At 34.1% G+C, this 6,524-nt stretch overlaps 1 pseudogene; it reads left to right on the top strand.

The window, feature by feature from the left end:
• The first annotated feature begins 2,446 nt into the window (after positions 1 to 2,446).
• LOC100571418 lies at positions 2,447 to 3,555 on the top strand (annotated as a pseudogene).
• Positions 3,556 to 6,524: the final 2,969 nt, after the last annotated feature.

Here is a 6,524-nt window from a genome sequence, read left to right as displayed (position 1 = left end):
AATATACAATATACATATTATGTATAGTACGTTTTATAATAGTTTTATCAATTTTACATTGTCGAATGGTATTGAAATCGTCGTCTCATTACATCGTCAGACTATTATAGACGTGCGATATAATATATACATATAACACTGTGTACAACTATACTGTCGATTCGACAAATAGTTGGGATTATTTCTCCATTTTGAGAATTCGTTTTAAAAATATATATACATATTTGTTTAGAGTATAATACAACACATTGTATAACGTCTAGTCGTACTTATTTTCCGACCATAATAAATACCTTGCGTATTATACCGGTATCTATATTTCTACAAATATTTATTTCATTGCATGATGTCGCTGGACCGAATGCAGAACAAAATGTGTAGACCACATATTTGCTGTACCTACTGGTAAAACGATTAAAAAAGACGTAGTAGTATAATATAGTACGTCATAATATACATATAGTTATTCAGGAAAATATTCGTAACGAAATTTTTTATTTTATTTTCCCATTCGTTTTTAAATAATTAAAAATAATTAATATAATTCACATGACCGGTGTAAAAATAATATATTTTATATAGGTGATTTATATTGTAAGATCGAGTTAATATACGAGTGGCACAGTTTAATTATGTCGGAAAAACATTATTGATATGTCCCTATAGTCGACGAACAATAAACTATCATATAAATAGCTGTATAGAACCTATGGGTATACCTACGTCATAGGCGTGCGCACGGGGCGAGCCGGTCGAGCCGGGGCTCGACCAGAATCTTTTTAGGGGCATAGTAAAATGTTTGTCTATACTTATTATAAATTATAAAAATCTGTTTGAAACTTTTATTTGTAGTGAAAGTGAAATAAAATAACAACTATTTGTGTGTACCTCTACATTAATTCTATTCATCTAACAAAAACATTGTGTACAAAATATGTACTATGATTAAATACATTAATAAGTTGGTTATAATTTATAAATAGTATACATATACATGGTGTTTATTTAATATTAAGATAAGCTGAGTGCGGACGACCGTAGATGCATTGCTCCACGGAAAAACCTATACTTTTATCGCTTTCAAATTGAAGACCGTAAACAGACTGACCTCTCATTTCTCAATAATCTATTCACTATTCAGTATGTTCAGTTGTTAACTATTTACTGTTGTCACTCAGTCACTACACACTGGCCTGTTAGTGTTTACTGTTTAATAATATTTATATTAAAGTTGGGTGAATTAATATGATGAGACATTATTAATTATCATAATTAATTTTATTCTTGCCAATATCGGTCGTATTTATATCGTTTTAATTTTAACATTAAAAATATATGTCTAGAAATTAGCACATATTATATTATGTTGTGTGCACATTCAACTTGATTATATTTTTACATATAAATATTACACAAAATTTACATTTTACATTAAGAATGTATGTAAATGTGTAAATAAATAAAAATAGGGGCACTATAATTCTATCAGGCTCGACCGGAAACTGAAGTCTGCGCACGCCTATGACCTACGTAGAATATATTAACTATTAAGTGTTATATAATAATCGATTTTAATCGGAATTTCATAATTATTCGTATGGGCACCCATTTCTCCGTTTCGTTTAGATTAAAACGATTCCGATATACAACTGCTGCAGCTATAGCTAAATTATTATTATTATTATTATTATTATTGTAAACAAATAAGAATATAAAAGTAAAAAATAATAATAAGCTGAACGCGGGCGTCGCGGCGACATTTCGAAATTGCATCGATCGTGATACAAGACGTCTTTCGAATACCAGTAAATAGTACGAGCATAAAAGTACATTATCGTCATCGATAAAATACCTTAGATAACCGAGAGCAAAGATCTCAAAAGGTAGTTTCGGGGTGGTAAAAACACGAGATGCACTGTGGATCGACAATCTTTACGACGGCGAGTGTCAGTGACAGTAATAATTACTTATAACATTTTAATGTGATATGAATATTTTGTTATTTGAATGAATAAATTAGATCTAAGTACAATAGTCGTGACTCGTGACCAACGTCGTACGCAGAAGGATGACTCAACCAACACGGGAGACCCCGAGTGTCTACCCACAGACGTTTCCGAGTGGAATGCGCGTGAATTAAAAAACAAAAAACTTGAAAAAAATTGTCGTATATTTTACAAGTGTTATTATGATTATGATATTATTATTATTATTATGATATTTAAATGTAATACATCATCGGTGGATGGCGGCGGCTTCGTGTCCTCTTCACCGCCTACCCTTAATCGGCGGATCGGCGCCGCGGACCGTCTCGGGGGGTAAGGGTGACCGGGACCACTTCCTTTTTCGGGCAACGGACACTACAAAACCATGGTGATCAATGGTCAGTCGTCGATTACCACCGTTCGACAAACGGTTACACTTGCAATAACCGAAGCAGTACCAACAGATCTCAATCACACTACACGGCTGATAAATAATATTATCACATCGTCCGCCACCTGTTAGCACGATGAAGGGTTTGTTGTACGTGGTTTGCGCGCTCGGTCTGTGCGCTCACGCGTTCGTCAGCGAAGAAGGACTCAGTCAAGGCAGCGGAACCTAAGGCGGCGATGGCTGCGGACTCCAGTAAGGGCAAGAGACACCTCTCTTCATTCGATTATGGCGGTTATGAGTCGGACGGTGGTTACGAAGCATACGGCAGCGCCGGTTACGGTTACGCCGCGCACGACATCGGTTACCACGGTCACGCACAGTTGTTGTCCAAGACCGTCATCAAGGATATCAGACACCCGTACCCCGTGCCAATTGAGAAGCACGCGCCATACCCCGTCAAGGTAGCAGTGCCCGTCGACCACCCGTACCCAGTCCATGTTCCCCATCCATACGCCGTGCACGTTGAGAAACCCGTGCCATACGCAGTCAAAGTGCCCGTGCCACGGCCGTATGCCGTTTACAAGGAGGTGCCATGCCCACACAAGGTGTCCGTCGACAGGGCATATACTGCCCACGTACCCAAGCCATACCAAGTAGTCGTCGAGAAGCACGTCCCATACCCAGTTGAGAAGCACATCCCATACCCAGTCCACGTACCCGTCGACCGCCCATACCCAGTGACAGCCGAGAAGCATGTCCTGTACCCAGTCGACAAGCCAGTCCCGTACACCATCGAGAAGCACGCCCCATACCCAGTCAAGGTGCCCGTCAAGGTTGTCAGTGCCATACGAAGTTCCCAGCCATGATGAATTCCGCCACCGTGGCAGCGCATACGAAAGCAGCTCATACGGCAACTCATACGGACCATACCACGGTAGCTCTTTATACAGCAACTCGTACCGACCTTCCTACAGCAGCGGACCATCATCGTACAGCAGTGCTTCTTACGGACCATCCCACGGATCGTCGTCCTATGGCTCATTCCACGGATCATCGTCCTACGGATCGTCTCGTGGCAGCTCGTACCGATCAAAAGCTCCAGTCATAATATATTTTATAGGTTATAGGTTACCGTGCTTCAACGAACTCGCGACCAAAGCCATTCGCGACTGTCGGTGACAGTACCACAAACGAAACAATCAAAATCTAGGTATATTGTTTTTAGTTAAGTGACATCGCAATCAATATTCTACCACCAGTACAGTAGTATAATAAAACACAGCAACAATATGTCTTTTTTTGTCTGTTAACATAATAATAGATCTTAAAGTACAGAGTTGTATACTTTTTGGGTCGTTGCAATATAATATGTTTTTGACGTTCAATTTTAATATGTGTTTTTTTTACGAATTTCGTTGTATAAATATAGTTTTTAAAATATGTATTTTAACATCAAACACAACGTTATACATAAAATAATATATATTATACATATAAAATACTATATATTATATTGTGAAGCATTTGAAATAAATTTGTTTTCTTGTACTTTATACGTTTGATTATTTTATACTTTATCCTATTTGTGCGAGTGAGTATATTCAAAGCAAAAATACTCAACGTCGTTCATAAGAAATATGATTCTTTTCGAGTTTTGACTCTTAAAAATCAATAAACTGTGTAAAAAATGGTAATTTCACGAACAGCAGTCTGCCAGCAGTAAAATACTATAGTTAAGCTCTGTTCGTAAAATTAAAATTACCTATGCTAAACCGTAGACGGTCAAATCAAACGCGCAATTAATATTCTCGTTGGTAAATTATAATTTATTAATTATTTAAAAACATATTATTATTATTATTATTATTATTACTTAAAGGACGCAATTTACCACAGAGACGGTTTTAATGTAAACCTAAAATGCGCCTAAAAAAATACCCGCTGCAGACTTAATAACCGTGATTTCGTTAAAAACAGTAATTTTTGCCTAATTTGCTAATAGATATACTATTTAATCCCGATATCGAGATTTTTTTTCGAATCAAAAATATTGTCAAATTATATCTTTAAATCCATCATCGGTTACAACGGAGATACGAATTATATACGTCCAGCGTCAATTATTATGATTATTGATATTATTATTTATTATGAACTTTTACAAACCGTAGAGCAGGACTGCAGCGAATAGTTAACTTTTCCGATTTGAATCACTTGTTTTTTATTACTTAACAATAACTTTTCACAGAGTTGGTTTTTTAGATTCTGAGTGGAACGATGAATGTATTGATTTTACAATGATGTGTGTTTTTTTTTTTTTTTATTTATTTATTTATTTTTTTTTAATTTTTAATTTTTTTTTTGTGTCTGTCATCACCTTTTAGGACAGTAATAGTGCTTGGATTTTCTTCAACAGTACCTTTTCTGATAGGAAAGTGAATTTAGTTGGTACTTTGAGGGGTCAAAAGTAAAATTTTTCCAATAGTTTTCAAAAGCACCTTGAAAAGCAAAAGAAAAATTAAGGAAAAACCGGATTTTTACGCAAAATCTGTTTTCGAGAAAATTGATATTGGTTTTTGGTGTAACTTTAAAACGAATGACTGTAGATACATGAAATTTTCACTGGTTGTTTATATTTCCATTTTCTTAATGATTAATTAATTAGTTTTTTAGATTCTGAGTGGAACGATGAATGTATTGATTTTACAATGATGTGTGTTTTTTTATTTTTTTTGTGTCTGTGTACACGATAAGTAGTCGAAATAATGCTACGATTTTCAACTTCAGTATCTTGTTCGATCAGAAAGGGGCTGCTTATAATATAATAAGTATATATTAACCCCTCTGATTATTACCTAGTTTTACTTTTACTTAAATTTTCTTTTTCATTTCTCTTAATGTATTCATTTTTCCGTTATACCTAGTACTAACTGAAGAGTAATATCAATGGATATTTTTCTCTTATCATGTGAACTCATGTCAAAAATTCTATTACTCAAATTTACTTATTGTATTATATTAAATATAGATTGTAAATAAATTTTATTTAAATAAAGTAAAAAAAATAAAAAAAATAAAAAATATATTAACCCAAGCCACTTTGTTTTTAATTTTAAAATTCTTAGTCATATAGCCTTATAGGTATCAAGTACTTTTATGCAAGATTGTCTTGGATTGTATTTATTATAACTAATTATTAATAAATAACAAAAACTATTATGCAATGAAGTTATATGTGGCATGTGCACTACTAGGTATATGTTCATTATTTTATAGTATTTTGGTGTGGAATAAGGTGTGCAGTTAGCAAAATATCTTAATTTTAGCCTTTAGGCCTTGGGCGATGTGATGTTAATTATTATCGTCATCGTCGCCGTCGTCGTTATCGCGTGACGTGTATATCGCGATATAATATGTAATCATTGAATTATAAATAATCGTAGCTGTGGTAGCCAGTAGCCACATACCTACCTAACTATATATTCAAACTTTGAAGATAGACTGGTTTTTAAATTAATTTTTTCTTTAATCTCTACTTGATTTTGAATTTTTCAATGATATATAATAGGTATGTATAGTGTAAACCAGCGGTTCTTAACCTGTGGTCCTCGGCCCCCTGGGGGTCCGCGATACTCATATCGGGGGTCCGCGGCAGTTTTAACACATAACATACGTCAATAAGTGACATGAATGCATTATTACAATATTGTTGGATTATTATTATTTTTTTTCTTCATATATATAATAAGTGGATTCTATACCAAATAATTGTATTATTAATATTTATTAAATTATCAGTTTTTCTTGTTCATACGAAATGTACACGCATACAGCACTGTACTCCACAGTCTTATATTTAGGTACTGCCACTAAGTGCAGTTGATCGATCGTATTCCAATTATAGTTTTATTTAACATTTTTATAAAAAATTAATTGTAATATTTAATAATTATAAATGTGTATGTTTTTTTAAGTCTACTTAGGTAATTTGTTTTATAAAATAATTATTATAATTTTGGTTATGAAAACATGAGATGTTTTGTAAAAAAAAAAGGTATTCGAAAAAAATTTGGTAAGGGGGTCCGCGATTTCTAGATATCTTTCATCGGGGGTCCGTGATCTACATAAGGTTAAGAACCACTGGTGTA

The sequence above is a fragment of the Acyrthosiphon pisum genome, chromosome X (genome assembly GCF_005508785.2).
Source record: "Acyrthosiphon pisum isolate AL4f chromosome X, pea_aphid_22Mar2018_4r6ur, whole genome shotgun sequence".
In the NCBI taxonomy this organism is placed as follows: Eukaryota; Metazoa; Arthropoda; class Insecta; order Hemiptera; family Aphididae; genus Acyrthosiphon; species Acyrthosiphon pisum.
Note: the sequence above shows the minus strand (reverse complement) of the source record. Positions and strands in the feature narration are given on the sequence as shown.